The sequence below is a fragment of the Suricata suricatta genome, chromosome 8 (assembly GCF_006229205.1).
Source record: "Suricata suricatta isolate VVHF042 chromosome 8, meerkat_22Aug2017_6uvM2_HiC, whole genome shotgun sequence".
NCBI classification, from domain to species: Eukaryota; Metazoa; Chordata; class Mammalia; order Carnivora; family Herpestidae; genus Suricata; species Suricata suricatta.
Window position 1 is genome coordinate 116,285,163 of NC_043707.1, and position 16,783 is coordinate 116,301,945.

A 16,783-nucleotide genomic window follows, 5' to 3' on the forward strand; every position below is an offset into this window, starting at 1 on the left:
TATGGAAACACAGTCATGCCTGGTCTTTAACATACTGTCTTTGGCTGTTTTCATGCTATAACAGTAAAGCTGAGTCTTTACAACAAAGACCATATGGCCTGCAGAGCCCAAAGTATTTATTATCTGGCCCTTTGCAGATAATATTTGCCAGTCCTCAGATTTGGTACACAAATGTTTGTGGGTGAGCCAGACTCAAGACTTCCTGTCCTGCTCAGGCAATACTGTCTTTTCCCAAATGGTTTTGGGAGACTACACCTTGGATTTTATTGTTCAAATCAGGAAAAAGGAAAGAAGGAGAATTTCAGGGCTGAAAAAGAAGGAATTGTTGAAGAGATAGAAGGTTGTATGCTGGTCTGACAAAATTTTCTATCCTCTCAAAGTGAAGGGCATGTGGGAAAATAGGGAAATAGGATACAAAAATTAAGAGCAAGTTAATTCAAGGTCAGTTCTGTTCTTCCCTCTCCTCGCTGTGTGACCCTAGGCTGTCGCTTAACCTCTGTAAGTTTCAATTTCATTTTCTATAAAATAATAATAGAGAATGAGAAGAATAATTCTCACAGAGTGGGTAGTGATATCATCAATGTGGCTACATAGATTTTTTCCTGACTTTACTTCCCTTCACAAGAAGAAGGATTAGTACCTATTCAAGAACAAGACACCACTGAGGGAATCCTAGAACATGGGGATGAGGCTGAAGCACACTGCACCACAGAGCCCAAGACAGACTGCATTAAAAGGGTAAGAGAAGTGGCTATACCATGACTGCACTGCACCTCCGCCATGCCAGCACAGCATCATGTCAAGAGGTTCCCCCCGGGGCCTCTGGCTCCTCCAATGGGAAACCTGGGGCTGGGAACAACCAACACCCTCCCCAGGATTGTGTCTCTTTGTAGGAGCCCTTACTCTGATCTCACACCACTGGCACTGAAGGGGAATCTGTGGGGCTCAGCTACTGGGAATCTGACTGTAAAGGAGAAGTGGAGAGGGGCTTGCAACAACCAGCACATGGATCATGGAAGACCACGTTCATACCTGGAGTGTCCAAGAAGTAATCCCAACCATAGGCTTTGCTCACCTGCACAGCCAAGTCAGAGGTGCACTCTGACTAGGGAACATGGCAGGGAGCAGATTTGCCTGATTCAGGTCCTCAGAAGAGGAGTTTTGCAGGTCCCAGAGCCTTCTGTGCCTGCTCACATCAGACAAGTGCTAACTCATACCCCCAGCCACTGTGGAGAGTAACTTCTGGCCCCATCTGACCAGCAGGGTTGGTGACAAATCCTAGAAGCAGTATGGCCCAGCAGTGCTCAAGTAGGGAGGCAGGCAGGCAGAGCTGATTGCCTCTAGCACAAATTTGGGAGACAGTCTGTTTGGGAAATTGAGCATAACCTGGAACAGCCCCTTCTCCTCCCACCCAGCCAGGGAAACTATGATATAACCTCTCTCACTGTGAGGAATATCTTCTGGCCCCTTCAGACCAAAAGGGCTGGCAACAACCTCTGGAAGCTATGTGGCCCAGTGGCAACTGAGAGGAGGGTTGGGCAGGCAGAGATTACAGTTTGAAGAGCAAAGCCAGTGACCCTGTTCAATCAGGGAGCTTGAGGTGTGGGTTAACCTGAATTAAGACAATCAACTAAGAGCTTTACCAGCTTTAAGGCTGCTTCTCCCAGTCAGGGAGTATAGCTGCCCAGTCAGGGAATGTAGCCCTACTCATAGCCCTACTCATTGCTGAACACAGCCTTCAGACTATTCTACCAGAGCACCTAACCACAACATACTTTGAAAATTTGAGTAGACCAATTACTAGTAAGAAGATTGAATCAGTAATCAATATCTTGCACTGAAGAAAAGCCCAGGACAAGATGGCTTCATTGGTGAATTTTAGCAAGCATTTAAAGAAGAACTAACACCAATCCTTCATAAACTCTTACAAAAACTTGAAGAAAAAAGCTCCACAGACCATTCAATGACCCTATATATACAGTGGTATCTGAACAGAGAGCATAGCCCATGTCTTGCTCCATCTGCAGGGCAAAATCAGTGGTTTCCCCTGACCAGGAAATTCATTGTATATTCTGGTCTGATTCAGGTCCCCCAGACAATAGCCCTGAGTTCCATCCTGCTGCCCTTCCAAGGCAGGAAAGCTAGCTCATAGCCCCATCTAGTACTGAATATAGTACCCAGACCTGACCATATAGTAAGCCTGACTGGAGAATCTAGACAACGTTGGAGCCCATCCTATAACCTCACCTGGGTAGGGAATCAAGCAAGCATTCATACCCAACTGTTCTCAGCCACATACTCATCCCTGTCCTCAGAGTTTCAACCTTAAACTAAAGATGGTAAAAAGAGACAAAGAAGGTCATTATGTAAGATAAAGGGGCAATATATCATGAAGATACAGCAATTATAAATATTTATGTGCCCAACAGTGGAACACCTAAATATATAAAGCAAACACTAACAGAGCTAAAAGGAGAAATAAATAGTAATACAATAATAGTTGGGAACTTTAATACCCTACTCTCAACAATGGATAGATCACCCAGACAGAGAATCAATAAGAAAACAGCAGATGTGAACACTATAAACCAAATGGATCTAACAGACACATATGGAATACTCTTTCAAAACAACAGCAGAATACACATTCTTCTCAAGCAAATATGGAACATTTTCTAGGATAGACTGTATATTAGGTGACTAAGAGCCTTAGTGATTACACCAATCTTCTCTAACCACAACGGCATCGAACTAGACATTAATAGAAAGAGGAAAACTGGAAATTTATCAATACATATAAATTAAAAACCAAAACACTCTCCTGAACAACCAGTGGACCAAAAAAGAAATTAAAAGGGAAATAGAGAGTCTTTGAAACAGACAAAAGTGTAAACCTAACATCCTAGAATTTGTCAGATGTAGCAAAAGCAGCTTTAAGAGGGAAGTTCATAGCAATAAAAGCCTACATTAAGAATCAAGAAAGCTCCCCAAAAAACGAACCTAACTTTATACCTGAAGGGAACAGAAAAAGAACAAACTGAGCCCAAAGATAGCAGATGAAAGGAAACAGTAAAGATCTGAGTAGAAATAAATGAAATAGAGACAGAAAAATAATAGAAAAATTAACCAAATAAAGAATTGGGTCTTTGAAAAGATAAACAGACATGAAAACCCCCCTAGCTAGACTAACCTAGGAAAAAAGAGAAAGGACCTAAATCAACAAAATTATAAATGAAAAAAAAACATTACAACAGATACCACAGAAATTTAAAAAATCATAAGAGCCTACTATGAACAACTATTGCCAACAAACTGAACAACCTAGAAGAAATAGAAAAAATCTTAGAAACATGCAACTTACCAAGACTGAATTAGGAAAATTTGAGTAGACCAATTACTAGTAAGAAGATTGAATCAGTAATCAATATCTTGTGCTGAAGAAAAGCCCAGGACAAGATGGCTTCATTGGTGAATTTTAGCAAGCATTTAAAGAAGAACTAACACCAATCCTTCATAAACTCTTACAAAAACTTGAAGAAAAAAAGAACATTCCCAAATTCATTTTATGAGTCCACTAGTATACTGATACCAAAAACCAGAAAATGGTGCTACTAGAAAAGAAAACTATAGGCAGATATCCCTCATTAATATAGTTGCAAATTTTCTCAATAAAGTACTAGCAACCTGAATTCAGCAGCATATAAAAATATTCACCTGATCAAGTGAGATGTATCCCTTGGATGCAAGGATGGTTCAATATACACAGATCAATGAGATACATTACAGCAGAATGAAAGAAAAGAATCATGATAATTTCAATAGATGCAGTAAAAGCATTTGATAAAATTCAACACCTATTCATGATAAAAACTCTTAACAAATCACTCACAGAAGGAACATATTTCAACATAGTAGAGACCATATATGACAAACCCCCAGCTAATATGGTACTTAATGGTGGAAAGTCAAAACCGTTTCCTCTAAGATCCAGAACAAGGGTGCCCATTTCTACTATTCCTATTCAACATAGTACTGGAAGCCCTAATGATAACAATCAAACAAGAAAAAAAAATACATATCATAAATAGAAAGGAAGAAGTAAACTGTCTCTATTTGCAGAGGACATGATTTCATATAGAGAAAAATCTTAAAGACCCAACAAAAAAACTGTGAAGCTTAATCAATAAATCCAGTAAAAATGTAGGATACACAATTATCATAAAAAATCAGTAGCATTTCTATACACTAACAATGAATTTTCTGAAAAAGAAAGAAATTGATTCCATTTACAAAAGCATCAAAGCCAATAAAATACTCAGGAATAAATTTAAGGAAAGAAGTGAAAGATCTCTACTCTGAAAACTACAAGACATGGATGAAAAAATTATTGAAGAAGACACAAATAGAAAGGTTGTTTTACGGTTATAAATTGGGAGAACTCATCAAAAGGAAAATTTTTTTCCTTTTTTTTCTTTTTTATTGTATCTACATAAGAAGATGCATGGTAGCTAAACCCACTGCAGTCATCACTTCACAATACATGCAAATCAAACCATTGTGGCATAGGTTTTAAACTCATACAGTGATAACTGTCAATAATTTCTCAATAAAGCTGTGGGGGAAAATATAGAAAAATTGAAACCAGCCTTACTTTCACTATCTAGATATAACTACTGTTAATATTTTGAGGTATTTTCATCTTGTTTGAATGTTGTACCTATTTTCAATTATCATGTTATGGTATATTAAAATTAAATATAGTTTAAAAATAGCAATTTTCACAGGGTAAAATGCATGTGAAGTATTTAGCATGATGCCTGGTGCGTGGGAAGCATTTATAAGATGCCATTATTATCATTATCATTATAGACAATACTTGAGATTGCTCCTTTCACTCCCAAATTCCCAAAAGGGAGCCATTTTTGAGGGTTTAAAAAATAAAAATTTCCTCGAGTACAGGAAAGGCTGTGGAAATTGCAAAGAGAAGTCGTGGTTCTACATATTCTGCAACAATGAACTACTAATAACTGTCCATCATGTGGCCAAATAAAAGTTACATCTATGTCCACTTGATTGGTGCCACCTCCCACACCCCAATTTCTTTTTTTTTTTCAAAAAACACTTTTATAATATTTATTTCTTTTTTGAGAGAAAGAGACAGAGCATGAGAGGGTAAGGGGCAGAAAGACAAGCAAAGATTCTGAAGGCTGCTCCATGCTCTGAGCTGTCAGCACAGATCCCTACAGGGTGCTCAAACCCACAAACCCTAGGATGATGACTTGAGCCCAAGTCAGACAGTGAAATGACTGAGCCACTCCGGCACCTCTCAACTCTCAAGAAATTAATGGGAAGCCTTCCTCTCATACCCCAATTTCTTAAGTTGGCCAATGGAAATTACTCAGCTAAGTTCTCGAGGCTGGGACTTCCTGATGAGCGTGAGGTTAGGTGCTTCAGCTTCTCCTCCAGCTGCCATTGCAGGTCCAGCAGGAGGGAGCTGTCTGTCCTGCCTGCACTTTTATGCTAGTTTCACTGCCATGGAGAGTCTTCTCAGGCCTGTCCATCCACCACCCCTCCCCCCCCAACACAGGCTGTGGCCTCCACATGTGGGTGAAGGATGCTGGGGGAAAGAGTCAGCCTCTCTCTCACCAGCCCCCAGTAGGGTGCTGGTTACCAAGGAAAGAACTCTGATTGGTAGCATTTGCTGGTTTCTGCTATGTAAATACTTACCATGGCCAATTTCACACTGGCAATGGCTTGCAAAATACCTGAGCCAATGTGAATGTGAACCAGCTGCACCACATCAGTGTCCCTCCCACCCCCCTGCTGTACTTAGCCCCATTTCTCAGCTTCAACTACCCTATTTGAGGGTATCTCTTAGCACTGCCTCTGGCTCCTTCTTGGCTCTGAGGCTCCTAGTGAGCTCTTCTAAAGAGTCTGAGCTATTGGGATCTGCTCTTTATACCACCTCTGCCCCTGATTCTGGGTGGTCCATACTGTTCCTTACCCCAGAGCTAGCCTTCCCTGTGACCCACCAGCTTACAAGCTCATCCCTTCCTCAAAGCTCACCTGCACCTCCCCCTCTTCTACCCCACCCAGCCATGACCTTCTTTCAAGTCTTACCATTTACTCCCAGACTTGACTGCAGCCTCCTCACTGGTCTTGCCAACACCAGACATTCTCTCCCTGATCCACTGGGAGCTCCCCAGAGCTACCTGAGAAGTCATTCTAAAGCCAGAATAAAATTTTATCATCCCTTCCTGCTTAAAAAACTCAAAACATAGAACAAAAAAACCCCAAAAACCAAAAAAAACCCCATTTTGTTTCCTATCACCTACGAAATAAAGTGAGGAATACTTTTCATTATTAGCGTGGGGTTTTTGTTGTTTTCTTTGGGGATCTTTTTTGGATTTCAGATATAAGAGGTCAAGTTATCACATATACACCTTGCTCTGTGGGATGCTAATGTCATGATCCATGTAAGACCACACCGATTTCATTTATTTATGCATGCTCCTCTCTCACTAATCCTCTCCTTATTAAAGGCAACCACATGAATATATTTTATGTGTATTTTTGAATTCCTATGTATCCTTGGAAAATGAGGATTGCTTTAATCTACAGAAATGGTATTGTGCTAAAGATCTTATTATATGTCCTGTCTTTTCACTCAGCACTGTGTCAACTTCTTTCCACTCTGTTGTGCATGCACCTGGTTTCACTGTTTCCATTGTTTTTTAAGAACATTTAGCTGACCTTTTACTCCTCTCCCACAAGCCGTGCTGCCATGTGCATTCCTGTGCATGTCCCCTGTGGACTGATGTGAGAATTTCTCTGGGGAATCATGGGGTCATATGGTATATGCTTTCTTAGTTGACATGGTCCCACCATATTGCTCCTCAGTATGGTCGCACAGTCATATCCCAGCAGCCCAAACCCCATCACCATTTGACCTCTGGCCACTTATCACTCCCATCCTAAGTTTTTGCCACCCAAGGTACTCACTAATTCATTGAAGGTGAGTGTATTTGGAGACTGTTTAGCCCAACTCCCTTATTTTACAGATTAGGACACAATGTCAGGAGAGGGGACATCATTGGTTCAAGTTAATCTAGTATAGAATGGCTTAACTAGGAGAGCCTGGGTGTCTTGACAATCAGAAACTTTTTTCACTTTACTCCAAGGTCTACTTTGCCTCTCATTTTGCAAGAGTTGACAAGGGAGTTCCAGAATAATGAAGTCACAAACTTCGGGTTACATGAAAAATTATAAGAAGGAAAAGTCATGGCTCTCTTGACCCTGAAATTATCTTCTTTCCTGGCATAGAATAAGAGCTGGACATTCATGTCAAAGAAGCCTGGGGGTTGTGCTGGGCTTACTCCAAATCCTGAAACACAGCAATAGCCAGGGCTCAGATGGCCCACCCCACTGTGCTCACCTGTCACCCCTTACCAGGCTGAGGCTTGTATGATGGAGTGGATCTTTTATCAGCCTGGTCTTCCTGAGGCTTCAGCTAGGGGTAGTGCATTTAGAGTGAAGTTTGTTTCCATGTAATTGTCAATTACTCCAATGGATCAAAGTGGGTTTGGGAAACCCAAGGCTAAATTTAAAAGTCAGTTTAAGCTTATGAAATTGTTTGGGGACAATAATAATGTAAACAAGCTGCCTCTTTAATATATTTTAAATGAATTTGTTTCATTTTTCATGGGGTTTTCATCTCCTGTGTCCCCTGTACCTTCAGGGCATCATCATTTTTACACTGAAGAAAGGTTGGGATGGAGAAAATGGAGTAGAGAACTAAGTGATGTGTGTCTGGCTTCCCTGGGATGCCTTTTCAGGCAGACCAGCCACAGGGAACCCTTAGGGAGATGTTCCCGCACTAAGTGAGGGAGGGAATTCCCCATCTGGACCACTGGGTACTGGCGGTCTGTGTGCCCAGACTATCATTTTCCAGCTTCTGCTGTGAGAGGCAGGAAAATGGTCTTATTTGGTGCCTGATCTTTATGCAAGAACAGCCACATCCTGCCTCCAAACCTCTACCTCTCCTTGGTTCCCCAAGTCCACCCAAAAGTTACAGGCAATTTAACAGGGAGATCTAATCTTACCAAGATTTCAAGTCTATCCTATCCTTTCCTCCTCCTCCCAAACTGCACCACCACAGAGACCTGTCAGAGGGATCAGAGGCTCTCCCCCTTTTGGTTTTGGTCCGTTCCATTGGAATTCACAATGGAGGAATACAAAGACTTCAGCCTTTCTGGTAAAATGTGCAAAAGGGCTGAAAGCATGGACCCTGGAGCCAGGAAGCCTAGTTTTTATACTTACCCTCTGAACTTCAGCAAGTTACTTAACTACTCTGTGCCTAGGCTCCCCAGTCAGGAAAATGGAGTATTAATATGTACCTACCTATTAGCAGGACCTACCTCATTGACTTGTTTGTGAGATATAAATATGTGACATGCTAAGAACAATGTCTGGTCAACATTAAGTGTTTGCCATTTTGAGCAAAATTGATTGTGGTAATAATGGTGATAACAATGATGATGATGGGGATGAGCAGCTTTCAGGAGGGGAAGATGGGTGGGAGTTGGTAGAAGTGGTTATATCTGGATCATGTCTCCATTTCCCTTGGCACTCAGAGAATCTATGTATATACAAAGAACCTCCAGGAAACATGTTGGCTGGAGTAAGGTCAATAGTAGGAAGAAGTCCTAGACTTGGAGGAGAGTGGAGCTCATCTGATACACAACTTCTGCCCAGATGACAGAAGTTTTCTCTTCTTAGGACAGAGAATTAGCATCCTTCCACATGAGGTGTCCCAGTTTTTCACTACTCAAAGTGTGTCTGATAACGAACAGCATGAGCTTCCCCTGGAAGTTTATCAGATATGCAGAATCTCAGGTCCATCCCACATCTACTCAATTAAATGTGCATTTTTAATAGGATGCATTTCAAAGTTTGAGAAGTACTCTTCTTGTCCAAATGCAAGGGAGTGGATTCAGTAGCCCTCCTTTAAGGGCCCATTGGACTCTAAGTGCCATGCTGGCAGGGACTGTGTCTGTTTTATTCTCACTGTCTCTAGCACTGGCATCATCCCTCTCACCTGGTGAGCATACGTAAATGTCTGGCAGAGGGATGGATGACTAACAGAAGAGGGCACAGGTGAATCCATGACTCCTGGGCTCAGGGGCAGTATTGGGTTGTTTGTTGTTTTTAGTGAGTAGTGCTGGGATATCCCAGCAGGAAGCAAATTCGTGAAGCAGACAGACACTTCTGTGGCACCTAAATTTACCACTGAGATTGAGCAAGATTAGCTTGAGGGATTCAAGACTTACTGTTTTGTGTAGCTGGGCAGAGCTGGGGCAGCCAGGGCCTGACCTCATGTCTACCACATGTCCCTGCTCTCATCTTCAAGTGTCCCTGACAAAGAATGAAATCAGGTCAGTATGACATGAGTTGTTCTAAATGTGCTGTGCAGCCGGACAGTGAGCCTTGAGCCCTCATCTGGGCATTCAGCATTCAGGCCCTTCAGGGACTGGATATGCTTTCCTGGGTGCAGACAATGGCTCAGAGAACTCATCTTTTCCAAGGCTTTGAAAATATGAATGACATTTGCCTGTTTCCAAGCTTACAGCGGCTACCACACTTGCAAGATTTCTCAAAGATCAACGAATCATGGTTGGGCAATTGCCTTTGCAAGTGTTTTTAAATGTCTTAGCATGTCATTTGTCTGGGCCAAGAAGCAAGGGACAAACATAGTAGTTCAGTGTTTGATTGTAGTGACCTCTCCCTCCTCTTTTGGATGTCTTTTATCCCTACTAATATTTGCTCTAACCTTTACAGTCTAAAGATTATGCTAAAGATCTGTCCAAAGGATTGGGGCCTTGTGTGATAGCCCCAAGGCTTTTGAAGATCTGTGGGCAGCTCAGAGAGAGCCCTGCTGTTTAGGGCTCTCTTTATCTTGTTCCCCGCCAGCTCCTTCTTCTGTGATTGCTCAACTATAGGAGAATCATTAAGAATGGAGGCAGAGGGGAATGTGGTCCAGGTTTGGTGTCAAACAGACCAGGGCTTGGATGCCAGCTACTGAAGAGCAGACCAGCAGTAAGTGCTACTCACTGGACACAGGGGAAGCTAAGTCTCCACACACCTTTGTGAGGCTCATCCTCTCCTCTTACTTTCTTCCTTGCCCTGCACTTCTCCCATCCTCTCCCTCAAAGCAAAACATTCTTACTACCACTTTGCCATGTGAGGTGGTAAGTATGGAGGACATGGTGGTTGCCTACCTCCAGTATCCATTACCACTCCTGCCTTACTCCTTCCCAATGAAACCCTTAGTTTGTTCTAACTTCCCTGTGTTGCCCTGTCCCTCAGGTGGAGAAACCTTGGCTGTAAGTCCTAATTAGTCTAAACCAGTCTTAGTTATTACCATTCCCACTGCCTGGGACTGGGATTCAGTTCTGGACAGTAATGTGTAAGGGAAGTCTGCAAGAGAGCTTCTGGGAGAGATTCATTTGCTCTTAAAAGCACATGCATAGAAAAGAAGGTATTGTCTTTTTCTCAAAGTCAGCAGGTCTAGATAGGATGTCTGGAAATGGCTGCAGCTTTGGGGAGAACCAGACTTAGGACAAAGCAAAGATATTCTGGATAGTAGACAGAAAGTATAAAAGGAGCCTGGGTCCTTGATGACATCTATGGGCCACTGAATTAATCAACCTGGGAGCTGCCCTACCTCTGGACTGGTTGTAATATAAAATAATAAATCTTCTTATTGTCTGGAGCTATTGAGTTGAGTTTGCTGCAGCCAAAAGTGAAAAAAACAAAATGTGCTATTAGATATAGACATCTCAAGAGGAGCTGCTATACATCTGTCTCCTTTGCGGCGATTGATCTGAAGAGAAATCCAGTCCTTAGTGTCAAGCTTTATGCCTCCCATAAACACACACACATGCACACACACACACACACACACACACACACACACACACTTCACAGATACTCACACAGATGTGCGTGTCCAAAATCAGCCAAGTAATGGAAGCAATTATGTAAATGTTCTTCCGAGGAGAAGCTAGTTATGCTTAAAGTCCAAAGTACAGGGCCCAGTTTTGTTTAGATCAAGGAAATGAAGTACCACCAGGTAGGACTGGGTGAGAACAAGCCAATTAAACTGTGGCATTTATTAGTATCTTGTCCTTGAGCATGAGCCTAATTGGTGTAAGTTTGTCTAGGAGAGGAATATGGAATACATTCTTCTTTTCTAAAACTAAAACTCATCCTTTTGATACAAAAAGTCCTTCTCTTGCTCAGAGCTCATCATGTAATTTGAGAAATAGACACTGTCTGAATTATAAAGTTCTTGTGAGATGGGTAAAGAAGATGGCACCAAGCCTCATTGAGCCTCATTCATGCCAGCAGGCTGCAGCCTCAGGAGTCACCTTGCATCCATCCATTATCTTCAGCAAAGCAAACACCAGGACCTTATACCTGTCTTGGGAGATAGAGACTTGCACACAGGAAATCTATTGTGTAGGAATGGGGGCTGGGAGGGTGTGCTCTCAGGAACCCCTGAAGGGAAAGAATGAAGGAGGCAGGATTATATCGAGGGGATGTTTGAGTTGGGGCATAGCACTTGTAACTGAGATCTCAGCAGACCCTACAGGGCATCCTGAAACTGGAGTGGCCCGTCTAAGTTGGCCAGAATTAAGGCAAGTGGTTTGGGCCTCTGTCCTACTCACAGATCAGTTATGGGATATAGGCTATCCCTGGAGAAGGCATATCACCTAGGGTGAGGCAGTTCCCTTTGAAAGAAGGAGGACACTTCTGAAAGAGGGATTTTTGAGCCATCAATGGCCAACATTCCTGACCTGTTGGGGAATAAGTGACTTAATCCTACAGGGGGTGCTGGGTGGCACACCACAACATCCACTACACTTCTGATGTAGATATTGCAAAGTGCTGAGCAGAAGTGCTCTTACTCCCCCTCTATTCCCAACATCTTCCAGAATGAACACTATAAGTACTTTGCAAACATTCTTGGATAAAAATGATAGACATGCAGGACCCAACTGAGGCAAAGATGAAAGTATTCTGTTCTCATCTTCTCTTCTGTTATTCCCTTCAGAGGAATCACTGTTCCCTCCAGAGATGTCAGGTATTGTTTAAACTGCATAGATTTGCTTCAGATTAAGGAAGAAAGGATGACATGGTTCTGGGAGGGTTTGTGCACTATTTGGGGAAAAAGCTAAAGTTACAGCAATTACTGCATACCATACCACAAAATAAAATTCAGTGGTTAAAGAGTTAAACATAAAAGAATTGAAACCATGAAAAAGTTAGAAAAACATTCTAGAGGAATGTTTTTATAAACTTAGGGCAGTTGGGCCTTTCTAAGTATTACCAAGCATTCAAGCATTTCTAAACAAAAACAATAAAGGAAAAGATTGATGAATTTGATTACTTAAATATAAAAATCTTCACTGGGTCAAAAACCACCATAAGCAAAATTAAAAGGAAATGACACACTGGGGAAAAATGTAATAAACATATATTATAGACAAAAGGCTGATCTATAGGTTACACTCTCAGAAGTCAAAATGGAAAAGATAAGCAACCCCATAAAAATGGGCAATTGACACAAGTAGGCAATTCACTAAAGAAAAATTACAAATAGACAATAAGCATAGGAGAAAACATTCAGCCTCTCTGGAACAAAAGATATGCAAATTAAATCCATAATGAGTATCGGAAATTGGGCATTCTTGTACACTGCTGGAGGAAGTGTAATTTGGTGCAAACTTCTCAGAGGGCAATTTGATAATACCTATCAAAACCCTTAAAAATGTGCATATAGATCTTTGACTTAGTAATTTTCCTATGAATTTATCTAAATGATCAAAGCAAATAATAAGTGCAACTATTTATGTGTAAGTATATTCAATAAAGAATTATTTATGTTAATGAAACCTGGAAATAATCTGCATATCCAACCATAGGCAGTTGGTTAAACAAATTATGGAATATCCCTACTATGGGATACTATGGAGCCATTAAGAAGTTATAGAAAAATACTTACTGACATGTTTACAACATATAGATGAGTGAGCAAAGCAGGCTACAAAACGATATAGGTAACACCATAAATGTTGTATGTGTGTATGTACTTAGAAACATGTATTTTTCAAATATTTATGTTTCACTTGGTGGTGAATTACTGATTTTTATTTCCCTTGTGTTTTGCTTTGTGTTGTCCAAATCTTTTGAATTAACCAAGAACTACTTTTGTATTTAGACAATAAAATGTCATGAACAAAATAACTGGACTTGGTAGAATAAGTAAAAATCATATAGCTGTTAGTATTGACTATCAGTAATGGATCCCTAACTCCAATGTAAGCCAGACTGCTTCCTATCTTATGTTTGAAGTCGAGGACTGATAGCCAAAGAGATGCTCACCTGAGCCCCACAGAAGATGCCCGGTGTGAAGTGATTGGTGGTTTGAGAGCAGGTATGAGTCCCAAGTATCTCTGTGACCTGAATAGGACAAACGATGAGTTGAATAAAGGTATGAGTGTGTGGCATAATTATTAACCCTGTCTCTACCCTTCCCCTCTCATGTAGAGTTTACCACATATTAAAAGGAGAGCCCGACTGCTTGCTCCCATGGGAAACAGCAGAATGCCCTTGTCACCAGGGCAACCTGATTGTGAACAGAGCTTGTGGCCCTATAGAACCCACCTTCCACCTTGGTTCTCTTCCCCATGCCTGTCCCTCCCTCTCACTCTTGCCCAAGTCTCTGTCTAGGGACTCTCCATCAATCTCATGGTAAAGAGAGTTGGCTGTTCTACACAAAGACATTTTGTGTTAATCTTGGACTGAAGGCACAGCCACATGAACTCCCGAGGCCTCAAATACAGACTATATTGATTCAGCTTTACTACCAGAACAGAGCATGAGACTATAGCTAAGCTTGGGTGGGTGGATGGCTGAGATGTTATATTAATTCTTATGCCAACCAGTTTCTGCTAAGCTCACTTCACATATACCTGAATTTTATTTAGATTCAAGATGCGATCCTTATTGGAATTGATATGATTCTCCTCCATTTACAGGTTAAAAAAAAAAAAAAAACCCTGAGGACCAGAGAAGTAAAGGCTCTTGCCCAAAGTCACACAGTTAACAAGTGGCAGAGCAGGGGTTCAACCCAGGCCTAGTGGATGCTCAAGTGTTTTTCTCTTCCCACTCCACTACCTCCAAGGAAAGACATTGGAATCTTAGTTAATGAGGTGCATGCCACTGCCTCATGCAGGAACTACATCACTGTCTGCCCCCTGTAGGATAGGACCTACCAGACAGTGTTGGCATTTCCTGGTTCTCCATTGCCCCCTAGATATAACAAATCCAAGCTAAAGCTCCCCATGGATGGCCCATCCCAACAGCTGGTTTTCCTGCCCATTGGGAGGAGGATGGCAGCTCCATCTGGCCAAACCAGATTTTCCCCTGCTCATCAGGCAATTGAAGAGCTACATCTGAGAGACAAACTCTGTGCTCCTGACCCCTCATGTTGCCACAGGCTTTCCCAACTATCTCTGGCTTAGAGGAGCAGCAGCTCCATGGACATTTGGAGAAGATGGGTCAGTCCTCTGGGTTCAGAGACTCCTGAGAGGAAGTCATGACTGCCACATGGGTTGGAGGTAGCCATCACAAGTCCCAAGCCACAACCTCTGTCCTGGGCATTTGGTCCCTACTGACAGGCTTCTGACCCAGCCACTGGTGTTTCCTTCTGCCTCTAACTCCTGAATCATAGAAGCTCTGTTGGCTGGGGTCTTGCTCCCACCCCCACCCCCAACAAAATGCCTCCATGCCTCTCTCTACACTGGCTTCATTTTCCTATATTTTGAGCCACTATGTGGAGTCCCAGAGAGTACATTCTAGCCTGGCATGATCAGGGCCACCTACAGCTGCCTTATTCCTGCTTCTAGGACCAATGCTTTGGGCATTGACCTTGACTCAGCTCAGACAAAGTCCACTGGGTTTCTGGAACTTTGAGGTTGGACTGCTGGCCCCTCTCTCAAGCCTGAGTAGTCTCTGCCCTAAATTTCTGCCAGACAGAGTTCTCATTGGGGCTTTCAAATGGACAGATCTGAAAGCCATGGCTTTGATTTCCAGTGGGAGAGTTTGGAGGTTCCCTCTTGCAGAGGAGCAGGTGGAGCCTCCATAAACCCACAGCTCTGATTCTGTAGATGAGGGACCAGGTGATGTACAGTAGTGAATGCCAGGCCATACTCTACCCTGCAAGAATTACTAAAAAGAATTGGGAATTGGTTTCACAAGATTACACACATGTGTGTGCTTGTGTGAATTTTACTAGAGAGGCTTCCATTGCTTTTATTAACAACAACAAACATTTACTCAAACTTACTGTGTCCCAGGCATTCTTTGAAGCTCTGACATATTTACTGGCTTAATCCTTCTCTTACCTTACAAGATGGGTACCATTGTTTTCCTTATGTTTTCCTTATTCATGAAGAAACTAAGGCACAAGAGAGGGTGTGTAACATACTCAAGATCACACAGCCAGCAAGAAGTGAAAGGGTACTTGCACCCAGATCTTTCTAAATCTCAAATCTTTGCCTTTAGCCTCTACATTTTATTAAAGACTCAAAGATATGTCCCGGCAAAGACTAAGAGCCTCATATAAGGTGAAGAAGCTGAAAAGGTAGAAAGGTATGCTGACTAGAAAGAAGTGCTGAGCAAGGGAGCATTAGAGAAACCAGCATCTACTAAGGACCAGCAGCATCTTACTGGTAGGCCTTTGCATACATTTTTTTGTATACTCCTTATGACAACTGTGTGCAGCAGGGCTCAAAAGGCCCATTTTACAGGTGAGTAAAGTGTGGCTCAAGGGGGTGCAGTAACCTGCCCACGTACAACTTCCTAGTAGTACATGGTGGTCAGAAATTCAAACCCAGGCCTGCTTGAATCTCATAGCAGTGCAGTGTGAGAGGTTCAATTTGCTACCATTGGCTTGCATGCCATAGGCAGGAATAGTGGGAAGAGAAGGTATCCCTTTTCCTCCTTCCTTGGCCCTGCCCATCTTCTCCCCTCCCCTGCACCTCCCACCTCCGCCCCATCCACCACACCTATCCCTCTTCACTTGCAGGGGATTAAGTTAGGAAAACAAAAATGAAATGAACACTGCTCCACCAACCCATCCCTGGAGATGCTGACTTACACACGTCTGATGCTCTTGATGATGTTCTATCGATTTCCCCTCTAATTGCTGCTGCTGGATCTATATTCATTTTCTGTCTCAAACTTCTCCTTTGTTGGTTCAATCAGCTAAATGAAGGGCCCGTTTCTCTCTGCTCCTGTCCTGAAAAACCAAAGAAATTTCAAATGAAGAGCTTTATTCAGAATTCAGAGAGGTCAGCAGACTTAAGGACAAAGAGGGTCAAAATTAGATGACCTCTGTTGATGTGCAGACAAAGAGCAAGACTGGAAAACAAAGGCCTAGGAGATAGACCCAGGTGACAAGAAGCAAAGATGTCTACCTTAAGTTTGCACATCAGCTGTTTACTCATTCATTCAACACTGTTACAGAGCACTCTCATGAACCAGACCCCATAGTAGGATCCAGAAATCTTCAGGACATAGACCTGCCCTCATGGGGTTAAATGTGAAATGGACAGCAGACATTAGTCAAATAATGTCATGAATAAATAACTTGTGCTGTAGAAAATGTCTAGGTCAACCTCAAGGACCACAGGAAGGAAACTCTGGGAAGAAATCA

At 42.2% G+C, this 16,783-nt stretch overlaps 1 long non-coding RNA gene across 3 annotated transcripts in view; it reads right to left on the reverse strand.

The window, feature by feature from the left end:
• The window catches only part of LOC115299789, a 51,531-nt gene extending 37,869 nt beyond the window's left edge, over positions 1 to 13,662 (reverse strand). For 2 of the 3 annotated variants that reach the window (XR_003912337.1, XR_003912336.1), the window contains exons 1-3: positions 13,447 to 13,594; positions 9,330 to 9,414; positions 6,121 to 6,225 (exon numbers count right to left, since the gene is read on the reverse strand). This is a non-coding gene — a long non-coding RNA (uncharacterized LOC115299789). Of the gene's footprint in view, positions 1 to 6,120; positions 6,226 to 9,329; positions 9,415 to 13,446; positions 13,595 to 13,618 lie in introns of those variants that run through there. The other variant, XR_003912338.1, reaches the window with a different exon arrangement.
• Positions 13,663 to 16,783: the final 3,121 nt, after the last annotated feature.